This window comes from Marmota flaviventris, chromosome 11, assembly GCF_047511675.1.
Source record: "Marmota flaviventris isolate mMarFla1 chromosome 11, mMarFla1.hap1, whole genome shotgun sequence".
Classification (NCBI taxonomy): domain Eukaryota; kingdom Metazoa; phylum Chordata; class Mammalia; order Rodentia; family Sciuridae; genus Marmota; species Marmota flaviventris.
In genome coordinates, this window is record NC_092508.1 from 117796958 (window position 1) to 117810126 (window position 13169).

The following is a 13169-nucleotide window of genomic DNA, read 5'->3' on the forward strand; positions in this document are numbered from 1 at the left end:
TTGAACACAGCAAGGAATCATAAAAATAAGATTATTTTTCTAGATTATATTAGTAAGAGCCAGAGAAAATTAAACCTACAGTTTGTTAACAGAGATTTACCTGATTTCTGTAATATATATGCTTCCTTAAGGTACTTTTAATTTTGTCATGTTCAATGTTTTTCTTGCAATCACTTTCTTTTTTGCGTTTTTTCTTCAAAGTATAATTTCTTTGACTGTCTTCATCTTTTTGCTTAGTTTCCTTCTATATGCATTTAAACCACAATTAAACAAGTATCAATATAAACTATGTATCTTACAAAATCCAAATTAATTCAAGAAGAGGGAGTTACAACACAAGTATAACACATTAAAAACAGAGCTCTACATAAAAGAAAAATCTTCTTTACTTTTGGAATAGGTATACATTAACAAACATTCAGGGAAACAGGTTTTAGAATAGTTAAATATGCATAATCCTCATGACCCACCTATTCCATTCCTAGGAATATAACCTAAACTAGAGAAATTCCTTAACTTGTATATGAAGAATCACACAAGATAATATGTACACTGTTCAAATAATTATTCAAAATTTTAAAATAGGCAAATCAACTAAAAGAAAAGTGAAATGCTTTATCAATAGTAAAACAGATAATGGATAATGTGACACGAATAATGAAACGTATACACTAGCAAAAATTGTCTATAAATTGCATGAACTACAAAATGATTATTAACAGGCAAACCTAAACAAATATTTGTTGGGAATTCACCAAACTGGTAAAACCATAATGAAAAGCAAGAAAATAGCACATATTCTAAAATAAAGGATACCTTTGGGTAAAAGGGAAAAAAGATAAAGTTAGGAATGACACAGCAGGGACTTAAAATTTAGTAAGGCTCTGGGCTTAGGGTTGTGGGTTAGTGATAGAATGCTCACCAAGCACATGAAAGGTACTAGGTTCAATCCTCAGCACCACATAAAAATAAATAAATAAAATAAAGTTCCTGTGTCCTACTACAATTAAGATATACGTATATTTTTTAAAAATCAGTAAGGCTATTTCTTATACAATTGGTGCATATAAATACATACTTAAAAAGAATCTACTTTTAAGAACTAAACACAAATATTTATAAATACTCATACATATGTATGAAAAGAAATTTCATGAATGACATTGTACTTTGTAAATTTAGAAAGAAGTTGTAAATGTAAATAAATTATTTTTAATTTGTAGAGTTTTACCTGATTTCCATATGTATGCCTTCCTAAGGTGTTTCTCATTTTAACAAATTTCAAATCTTTACTGGATTCTCTGAATTTTTCTTTTTTGTGATGGTCACTTAGAATACAACTAACATTAACATCTTCATCATGATTTTGCATTTCTTTCTGTATATTTATAAAATTACTTTAATTAGTCTATGGATTAAATGTAGCCTCAACACAACAATGCAAGTCCCAACAGAAAAACTCAAGATGAAATACAAAAAGTAAAAAGCTCTGCAAATTATATTCCATCTAATTCAGACTCACATAAAGCAGAACATACATATTATAGCTCCCTAAGTTTTATAGTAAGTTTACATATACACTTAATTTGGTGTACCTGTATGCTCAATTCAGATGTTTAATATTTACTCATTATACTGTGAAATTTATTTTACAAATGAGAAATTTTTATCTAAATTTTATATACATTCTCCTAGATATACTTTAATAATTTCTGTCTTTTACAAAATCTTATTTTATTCTTTTACTCATGTTTAGTCAAACTGAATTTATTTAATAATTTCATCATTTTACAATCCTTTATGTATTTAAAAATATTTTATGCTATATTTTGCATATTTCAACAGACACATCAACCCTAAAAACTTTTTTTATAAGCATGCATAGGTGATCATAGAAGTAGTCTTATAAGTCACATAAATATCAAATATATTTTGGAAAAACATGCAAAAGTATTAACTTCAGAAGTTTTAGATAATCTTACCATGTAGAATTTAAGGACTATTCAATTAAAAAACTTCCAAATTGTTCCTAAAATTCTTTTTCTTTTTTAATATTTGACACATTCAGTGAAAACTCAATCTATTTAGAATTGTTTTTTAGTTACACATAAGAATACTTCAATATAAACTACTAATAATTACTAAGTTAATAATAATTTGGTAAATTAACCAACAGACTGTTCTATAAAACACAATATGAAACAACAGAATTGAACATCATGTGTTCTAGAGTAGAACAATGACATTTTTGTTTGTTGCTGATATCTGAAAATTCATACATGACAGCCACAAGTGCACCATGTTCAAAGTCCTTCCTGTATTTCCCCACATATTAATCAAAATCCATGCTTTTAAAAAATTTGTTATATATGCAGTTAAATACTTGAATTTAGATAAATCCAGGATTCAGATATCAGCTTTCAGATTCCAAAATTCATGTAATTTCTACCATGTACTGTTTCTCTAACAATTCTGTAAGAAAATCCAGAAATGTACATTTTTTTTTAGCCTATAAAATCTTACCTGGGTTCTACATATGGTCCCTCTTAAGGCACCTCTCACTTCAATAAATCCCATATCTTTCCTGAAATCTTTGTTTTTCTCTTGATTGCTATGTTTGCTCCAAACAGAATTGGTTTGGGAATCTTCATCATTCTGAATTTCTTTCTGTATGTATGTAAAAATGGTTTAGGCAATTAACTAAGTGTAATTTCAACATTGTGTACTTCCTATGGTATTCAATTTAATCTATAATTTTTTAATACTTCACTAGTCGAGCAAGGATATAAAACATGTCCTCCAAAAAAAGGTTAAACACAGATAAATCTCTCAAGGAAAAAATTATTACTACAAAAGTTGTGAATAATAAAGTGATTTTAGTATGTCAGAAAGGAAAAATAATGTTTGTTAAGTCTAGTAACAATCTTTTTCTTACAAATAATCAAGAAAAAATATTTATCTAATCCCTGTCCAACTTAAAGTTATGATGCAAATTGCTGGGTGGATACAGAGTGGGTGGGGGAGGTACTAAGGATTGAGCCCAGGGTGCTTTACAACACTGAGCTACATCCCTGGCCCTTTTTACTTTTTATTTTGAGACAGGGTCTTGCTAAGTTGTTTGGGCCTTGCTAAGTTGCTGAGGATAGCCTCAAACATGCAATCCTTCACATTCTGAGTCACCAAGATTACATGTGTGTACCCTATGTCCTGCTACAATCGAGATTTTTTTTTGTTTTTGTTTTTTTTGGTTCTTGTTAGTTATACATGACAAAAGAGTCTATTTTCATAAAATTATACATGTGTGGAATATATCTTGATTAGGGCCCTAGTCTTGTAGATGTACATGATGGTGGGATTTATATATGTACATTTATATATGTCAGATTCTTTCCACTGTTTCTCCTATTTGTTTTCTCCCTCCCTTCCCTTCATTCCCTTTTGTCTAATACACCGAACTATTCTTCCCCTCCCCACTCTTATTGTGAGTTAGCTTTTACACATCAGAAAAAACACTTGCCCTTTAGTTTTTTGGAATTGGCTTATTTCACTTAGCATGATAGTCTAAGACCCATCTGTTTATGACTTAATTTGTCATAAAGTCATTCTTTATGGCTGACTAATATTCCATTGGTATATATGCCATAATTTCTATATCCATTTATCTGTTGATGGGCATCTAGGTTGGCTCTATAGCTTGGCTATTGTGAATTGTACAGCTATAAAGACTGATGCAGCTGCGTCCCTGTAGTATGCTGATATTAATCCTTTGGATATATCCCAGGGACTGAGATAACTGAGTCAAATGGTAGTTCCACACCTGTTTTTTTCTGAGGAAATCTCCAAACTGCTATCTAGAGTCGTTGCACTAATTTGCAGTTCTACCAACAATATATGAGTGCACCCTTTTCCCCACATCCTCACCAACATTTATCATTACTTGTATTACTATTGTTATTTTTTGGTACCAGGGGTTGAACCTAGGGGAATTTAACTACTGAGCCACATCTCCAGCCCATTTGGTATTTTATTTAGAGACAGGGTCTTAATGAGTTGTGGGCCTCGCTAAATTTCTGAGGCTAGCTTTAAACTCAAGATCCTCCTGCCTCATCCTCCTAATCCACTGGGATTACAAGCATGTGCCACTGCACCCGGCTTATTTGTATTCTTGATAATCACCATTGTGGTTGGAGTGAGATGAAATCTCAAGTGTAGTTTTAATTTGTATTTCTCCAATAGATGTTGGACTTTTTTAATATATATATTTGTTGACTGTTCATATTTCTTCTTTGGAGAAGTGTCTGTTAAGTTCCTTTGCCATTTATTGATTGGGTTATTTGGGGTTTTATTTGTTGGCGGGTGTGTGTGTATGTTAAGTTTTCTGAGTTCTTTGTATATCCTGGAAATCAATGCCCTATCAGAGGTATGGGTGGCAAAGATTCTCTCCTATTCTGTAGGCTCCCTCTTCACACTTTTGTTTCCTTTGCTGTGAAGAAACTTTTTAGTTTAATGCCATCCCAATTATTGATTTTTAACCTTTTTTCTTACACTTTAGAAGTCTTGTTAAGGAAGTCAGTTCCTAAGCCAACATGTTGAATTGTTGAACCTACATTTTCTGCTAGTATGTGCAGAGTTCCTGTTCTAATTCCTAGATCTCTGATCCATTTTGAGCTGAGCTGTATGCAGGGTGAGAGACAGGGGTTCAATTTCATTCTGCTGAATATGGATTTCCAGTTTTCCCAGCACCATTTGTTGAAGAAGTTTTTCTACAATGTATGTATGTTTTTGATGCCTTTGTCTAGTATAAGCTGACTGTATTTATTTATGTGGGTTTATCTCTTGAGTTTTCTTTTATTCCACTGGCCTTCATGCCTGTTTTGATGCCAACAACATGCTGTTGTTTTTGTTTTTTTAACTATAATTCTATTAAAAATTATCTGATTATGGATCAATTTTTCTTGGATTGTTTTTCTGATAAGCTTCTCACTTGCAAGTTTACCATTCACATGAGGGAGGGAAAATAAAAGTAAGCAATAGCTGAATTCACAGTTCTGATTTTACCATATTAAAAATAACAATTTTTGTCACCCTACTGTATCTCAAACAAATTTCTCTTGCCAATACATTCAAACTAAATTCATCAATTTCCTACCAATCATTTAACAAATATTCACATATATATCTATACATATAATTCTACAAGTTTTAAGACTTCACAGCAAAGAGTTAGGAGTAAAAGTGAGTTCATGACAGTTCCTAAAACATACTCCTGAAAGGTTGTTTAGAGATTCACATTTACCCAAATAGCCTGGTAATCAATGCCCTCTCCAAGGGCATGATTATGATAAAATCCAAATGTGTTAAGGCCTATATAGTGTAACATTTGGTTCCCTCTCACGTCAGGCTTCCTTTGTGGATATGATGGACTTAGCACATTGTAATCCTGTAATCAAAAAACAATCCCTAAGAGTGGTTGACTGAATTGACCCTTCAGCTATTCAGAAAAGTGAAACTAAAACTAAGAAAAATACAGACTTTTGTTCCTTTCTATCAAAGACATTCAGAGTAATACTCTGAATGTACAACAGTAATTTCCATTAAGGATTCATTTGCAGGGTAAAAAAAGTTAAGTTTCTGGCTTTCCATTTCACATGGTATACAACTGAAGGACAATCAGTCCATAGGCCCAGATTGAGAAATGTCTAAAATATAGGATTAATTAACCCCACATAGATTCCAGCTGCACAGAATGCAAAATGAATCTGCCATTATCATTAGCAAGGAGGCATGAAACATTATGTTTACTTATGCAGCCTTTTCAGATGTTATTTATGACTTATCAATGAGAACGGATGCTTCTAGTGTCCTATGTCCCATTGGACTATTTAAAAATCATAACCTCACAAAGAATGACATTCAAAGTTTTTTTTTTAAAACCAATATGTTTTATATGAGAGAAAAAAAAATCAACATATATTTTTCTCTAAGCCACCAATACTCTAATTGGTTACTCATATGAAAAATAACCAATTTTTGATGAAAAGTAATTAATAATTATAATTATTGTAAATGTAAATATTCATATTTTATTTCTTTATACCAATTATGTACTAGACATTATGGCATATGTCTCCATATAATATAGGAAAAAATGGCTGTATCTAGTATATTTTATATAGTATGGTGTCATGTAAAAGACAGCCACTTATTCTAGTAGTAGTATAGTACGGTTCAGACAATGATATTGTTTCAGGATTGTTTCCTACCTTGGACTAGGTACAGATATACTCTGGTCTCCAGGTGTTATTCCAATATGTAGCCAAGGAATTTGTCATACAATTTGAATGAATTCATGAGACTGATATGCTAATCATAAGATTACAGAAAGCCAGAGAAATCAAGTAAAGAACAAGAGTCCTTTGAGGGCTACTTGGTTCTTAACTTGTACTTACACCATGATTCTTAAATAGTACTTCATAATCCTATGATTATCTACTACCTTATGGAAGGGAGATCTAACAAAAGAAATCAAAATTTATTCAAAAGAAGTAAAAATGTATTGAGTGTATAGCCTTAAATTTTGCTCTCATACATGACAGCTCTGGGATTTGGGGCAAGTTATTTAACCTCATTGTACAGTGACACTATATGAAATAGTGAAGGAGAGAGCAGGGCTTACAGCTAGGCTCCCCTCAGCTCTCAGGCCAAGGACAGGCTCTTCTCACCCCCAACCTTTCATCACCTATCTCTGTTCCATCCAGTAGCTTCTAGTTTGTCCTTCTGAGACTGCTCTGAGGAGAAGGGAGGTCCAGGTCTTGACTTTATAAACCACATAAATTTATTGATCATGTACTATGTGAAAATCCTCAGGCTAGATTCTGAGATGAGGAGTTCTTTGAGGCAATGTGCAGTTTTTAACTTGCATGGAAATTGGTTCCTCTTATCAACATTATTACAGTCCTGCTTTTCTCCTGCAGAAAACAAATAGTTTGCTGAGGAGTGTGACATATTCTGTCCACTTTAGCACGGCAAGGCTGCAGGTAAATTGTTTCTTGGAAAATACAGCATGGTGAGGTTCAACATTGTGGGCCCACTTTATAGAATTATTCCCTGAAACTCATGCTCCCACCACTCACATCTGTCCCCTATCATTTAGGAAGATTCACTATAGCCTAAGTCATATTATGGTTGAGACTGGGTCCCAAAGAGTGGAACCCAGACCAACAACAATTTCAACAGAGAACTGGACATGAATGTGGATTCTCAGGTCACAAACAGACAGTGTTAGTATTAGACTCAGAGTGGCTCAGGAATCTTAATTTTGATGATCCCTTCAGGTTCATGTTTGGGGCTGAGTACTTATGGTCTGACTTGGTCTCTCCTCCAAGAACAAGATCTTTTTTCACCATTGTACTAAAAACAAACAAACAAAACAAAACAAAAACCAAAAAAAAAAAAAAACTTTTTAAGATGACCTCATTGACTGACACTCACCACATGCTGGCATCAAAAACTGTCCAGTTCTGGTGCAGATGGAAATACCTTGAGATCCAAAGGAGTAGGCACCACAGTTCCCTAGTGCTCAGGAGACCAGGGAATCCTGTTGTAATGACCCCTTTAAGACTCTCAACGACAACACCCACACCAGATAGTCAAAACCTTGTAAACATTTTGAACTTTACTACTCTTCCAAGATGGAAGCAAAACCCACTGTCACTGTGCTCTGACCACAATTGGAAAGACTGCAGTTTTCTTATATGAAGATCCTGGTTTATGGTGTGCTGATACCTGCAGTTTCTTGTTGAGACCATGAGAGGGCAAGCATGTGTTTTCCTGCTGGCTTCTCTGAGCCGCTCCCATCACAGTCCTTGAAGTGTGCCTGTGCTCAGGCTGATTTTACTGCAGTGCCCAGGAACAGATATGAAGCTAGGGGCTTTGATTAGAGAGAGCAATGACTATAGTACTGTAGCAGGAAAATCCTTTGGAAGGTTACAAGTCCTCCTCCCCTTGAAGGTCAGCCTGACCATTTCCCCCAGCCTGTAGTTCAGGAGGTAGCACAGCTGTGGTCACAGGCCCTAAATACAATTTGGGAGGAGTGGTGACATAAAGTGGCGACAGTCTATTTTCTTCTGGTAAAAAAGTTTACTTTGATTGTAAGGACACCCAGAACATATGGCCTGCATTTTTTTAATGCTTTAAAATATTCATTTGGAAAATAACTGAGTGGCTGGAAAGAGAACTAACATTTTATTCTTGGGTCCAAGTCTAGCTCTATCCCCATCTTTTGTGGGCTTTTGTCTGCTCCTGGGTCTCTTCTGTGGCCCACTTTGAAAGAAGAGAGTGTGCGCAACAGGAACAGTGCTTGCACACTTCCTACTTCACAAATTCAGTGGCCTTCCTTTGCTCTCACCACTGACAGCCTTTTCTATTACCCAGCATTAAAATGGGAGGGACTAACAGGAATCTGGTGCACCCCCAGGACCCAGGCTCAGGGTTGAAGGCTATATATGCAGTTGCCCTGGCCCTATGGAGAATCTTTACAGGTTTGGCATTATTGTAAGAGTGCCTTGGGTTTGTCTTCATCAGATATGGAAGACTCACAGAAATAGACAGACTGTCACAGAGAGCTATAGTTTTCTATGAACAGCACTGTAGAGCCATGAGGGAAGTGCCAGGGTTGGTTAGGAGCAGAGAGGGCAGAAGGTGATGGACAACATGGGAAAGAGACTTTACTGTATCTGTGCAGGAAGAAACGACAAGGCAGCAGAAGCAGGTTTAGTTAGGGTTAGTATATTTTAGTCATTTCAGTGGGCTCTAGTGGGCAGGGGTCAACCCTGGTTCTTTGGTACCTGGACCTGCTGTGCTTGGAGCAGGCAAAAAGAGGCCTGTGAGGCTGGGTGCCTAATAGGGGACTGGTGGTGTGAGAATTTGATTGCCTAATTTGCATAAGGTGAGCATGCTAGGGAGATGGCTGACTCTCTGGGAATTAGCTATATCCAGGAAGGTATGCCCTGGGTACAGTGGTATATGTCTTTAATCCAAGTGATTCATGGGACTGAAGCAGGTGGGTTGCAAGTTCAAGGCCAGCCTGTGCCATTTAATGAGACCCTGTCCCAAAATAAAAGTTTTAAAAAGGGCTAAGGATCTTGTTCAGGTGTATATCATCTGTGGAATGTTCCTGTGTGCAATCTTCAGTACCTCCCCTACCCCAACACATGCTTGCGATAGAAGAGGGGGAAAGACTACTTTCTCAATTGGGATTATAGCTTAGGAATAATCTTCCCTGATGTTCAAGGAGGGACATCTGGCTTGACATCAACAACTGGACTTGGCCTGGAAAACTTTGGAATGGATTGCAGAACTCTTTGACAGAGAGACTGTAGCACTGCAACCAGGCCCAAATTAGCAATTTTCCTGTATGCAGGCTTTCAGTTTCTCCTGAGAATATACTGGGTGTCTTCTTCTCTCCCTTCTTTTTTTCCTCCCTTCCTCACCAGTAGGAGACACCTAGTAAGGAGATGATCATTGTGGTTAATGTACTGGGGACAAAATAAAGAACTAGACAGGCCCAGTGCTTTCATGTGCAGCATGTGTGATCTAGCCCAGGTTTCCTGAGCTCTAGCATGGTTAACCTTAGACACTATAGGATTGTTTGTGGTGAGGTGCTTGCCCATAATTATGATGTGTAGCCATTCTGTTCCCTACATATTAGATATGCTATGACCACATCTTAATTTTTTTAACAATCAAAAATGCCTCTAGACAGGCCCCATGTGCCATGGGTGTGACCACTGCCCTAGCCTGAGAACTGATGAGCAGTGAGGCAGACAGGTAAGTTCACACCTGCAGTGGAGTTTGAACAAATGTCTCTGTGCCTACTTGGGGTCTGCTCATAGTTTGCTACTGTTCACAGAGTCTGAGTTAGTCGGATTTGCAGGGGTTGTTAATACACGTGTGTTGTGAGAGAGTAATTGACCAGAGGCTCCCAAATAAAACACCCATTAAGAGAGGTGACATCTTAGTATGGTCAGTCGGTTTATTATTGACATATCAGCAAAACTCAGTGAAGGTATCTGGTTTAGAGCACTATGGTGAACATTCAGTAAGTATATCTATTATCATTTTAAAAACATTTTTAAATGATGTAATTATTAACATTTACACACAGTAAAAACTGAGTCTGAGTCCAAAGATTGAGTCTCCTCTTCTTCCTCCTCCTCCTCCTCCTCCTTCTTCTTATCCTCCTCTTTTTCCTTTTTCTTCTTTTGTTACTGGAGATTAAACCAAGGGGCACTCTACCACTAGGCCACATCACCAAATCTTTTTTATTTTGATTCAGGATCTTGCTAAGTTGCTTACAGCCTTGCTAAGTTCCTGAGGCTGTTTTTGTACATGTGATCCTCCTTCCTCAGCCTCCCCAGCTGCTTGGATGACAGCTGTATACCACCATGCCCAGATGAAGACTGAGTCTTGCAGAGGCCTGGGAGAACCAGAAGTACTGAAGTTGAAGAGATCTGCTCATACTTTGTTAGCTGTTAAAACCCTAATTCTCTGAGAAAAAACACCTTGCAGAGTGATTTGAAGAAAGATCCAGGGAAAGGTAAGTTCCTGAGTTTTCATACTGTGGCTGGGCAATGGCTTGTCTTTTCTTGGTGACACACCTGCATCCTTATAACAGTTTCTAGCAAGATGGATGCATTACTTTGTGGGCTTTTTATTTACATCATTCTTACATCATTCTTATTCTTGGTTTCACAAATGTAACATATCAGGATGTTACAAAACCAGTGATTTGAAAAGGGTGCAAGACTGTGGTTTTATTTTAAGAGAAAGAGAGCAACTCTGCTTCATCAGGTTCTGTCTTAGCATTCTCTAATACAGATGTCATATATATGCAAATAGAACCACACATTGTTAGAAAGGCACACCATACTTCAGCTGGCCTGTCTAGTAAATAATATAGTGTGTTTATGGGGAGGTGTTGTGTGCTACATTCTTGTTTCTGCAAAACCTCTGGAGGGTAAGGGGCTCAAGGTCATGAATGGAGGCTCAGGGGCTCAAGGTTATGGATGGGTCTCCAGCTGTCTATTCATTGTAAGCAGTCACACACACACACACACACACACACACACACACACACCCTACAAGTATTATTTTAAATAAAGCTTAAAAAATAATGCACACAAATCCAGTGGAACTTTGAGACTCAAATGATCCTCCTGTCTCAGTCTCCCCATAAGCTGGGACCACAGGTGTGCCCCCTGATTTTGAGGATCCTTCACACACACACACGCACACACAAACAAAAACCTTTTCAAAATATTATCTAATTCTGTGCATAAGTCTATACAGCATTAAGTGATCAGGCAACATGGATTTGATAGAAACAGTAGTGGCTCAGTTTAAAAAAAAAAGTTGAAAACTTGAGTAGGTCATACCTGTAATCCCATTACAAAACATTTTTCTGACAAAGGACTATATCCAGTCCTACTAAATATACTTCTACAACTCAGTAATAACAGGACAACTCAACAAATAATAGACATGATCCAAATCTATTCTTCACAGAAAAAGAATGACTGGCCAATAAAAGACAGTCAAATGTTGTTAACTTCATTAGTCATCATGGAGTACAACCCTAAGCCACAATGAGATACCACTATATACCCAGCAGAAATGGCTAAGGTATGAAGACTAACATCACTAAACAATGTGAAGATATGCAGCAATTGGAACTCTCATATATTGCTCATGACAATGTTCAGAATTTTTGACAGTTTCTTTTAAAACAAAACAGAGATCTACCTTATGTGGTAGCCATTCCACTCTTTGAGTTATTTACCTAAATGAAATATACATACATACATATATATGTGTGTATACACACACATATACACATACACATACATATTTTTCCCCAATACATCTAGTAAGATAAAGTTCAAAGCCTGGAAAATGCTCACATGTCCTTCAATGGAAAAAATAAATGCACTATGATATATTCATAAAATGAATACTACTGCAGTAATAAAATAGAAAACAAAACAAAACATTGATTCAAGCAACATGGATGAACCTCAAAAGCATATTGATTCAGACACAGAGTGTAAGATCCCATAACTTTCTTACTCATCCTAATAAGACTCACATCCATAATAAGAATGAAGTAATTCAGACTTGAAGACGGCACCAGAAGGTCTCAGAAATGAATATCTCCTAAATTAACAAGTGAGTTACAACTCCTTGAACAGAAAATAGGTGGAATGTAGCCTTTGAATTGTATCTTTAAAAAAAAAAAAAAACCTATTCCTCCTGATGGGCAGAATCAATATCCTCTGGAACAAGAGTCCCATTGTTTCTCTATTGCTAGGAAAACAATAAAACTTCTCCTTCAATTTTTACTAAAACAAACAAGAAACAAAAACAATAACAAAAAAGTGTAAGTACCCATTATGTTTCTAGGTTGAGGCTCAATGGTAGAATACTTGCTAGCATGTGTGAGGCATTGGGTTTGATTGTCAGCACAGAATATAAATAAACAAAATAAGGATCCAATGACAACTAATTTTTTAAGAAGAATCGATTTATACAAAATTCTAAAAAGACAAAGTAAAACACTCAATGGTAGGATAAAACAGAATACTGCCTTTAATCAGTGGGAAAAATCAATTAGAAGGGACATAAGGGAACTTTCTCAGGTGTGGTTTAACATTCTTTATCTTGAAAGCAGTTTAGATTATAATGATTTATTGAAATTCAACCACATTTGACTTAAAATGCATTTCATTGTATGAACATTTCAGAACAAATGAATAATAAACACTGAAATATAAATGATATACAAATAAGTGTATGCATGTGTGCCTACACACACATATGCCAGAGCAGTGACACTCAAACAGCAATGAACTCATATAGAACCCAGATTCAGGATTCTAAGTGCTAGGCCCACATTAAAAGCAACCAGGGCTTTTAGAGAAACAACTAATATCAGAGTTTGAACAGCCAATAAAGAGTACATTGAACCTGAAATATCTACTGTCAAAAGAAAGTACTCCATAAAGGCAAATACCACATATTCTCATTTACATGTGAAATGAAAAATAATTAAATTAATAGAAGCACAGAGTAGAATGGTGTTACCAGACGCTGTGGCATGGGAGACATGGGAA

The 13169-nt window shown here is 35.9% G+C and overlaps 1 pseudogene; it reads right to left on the minus strand.

The window, feature by feature from the left end:
* The window catches only part of LOC139707676 (SMC5-SMC6 complex localization factor protein 1-like), a 44392-nt pseudogene extending 33728 nt beyond the window's left edge, over nucleotides 1–10664 (minus strand).
* Nucleotides 10665–13169: the final 2505 nt, after the last annotated feature.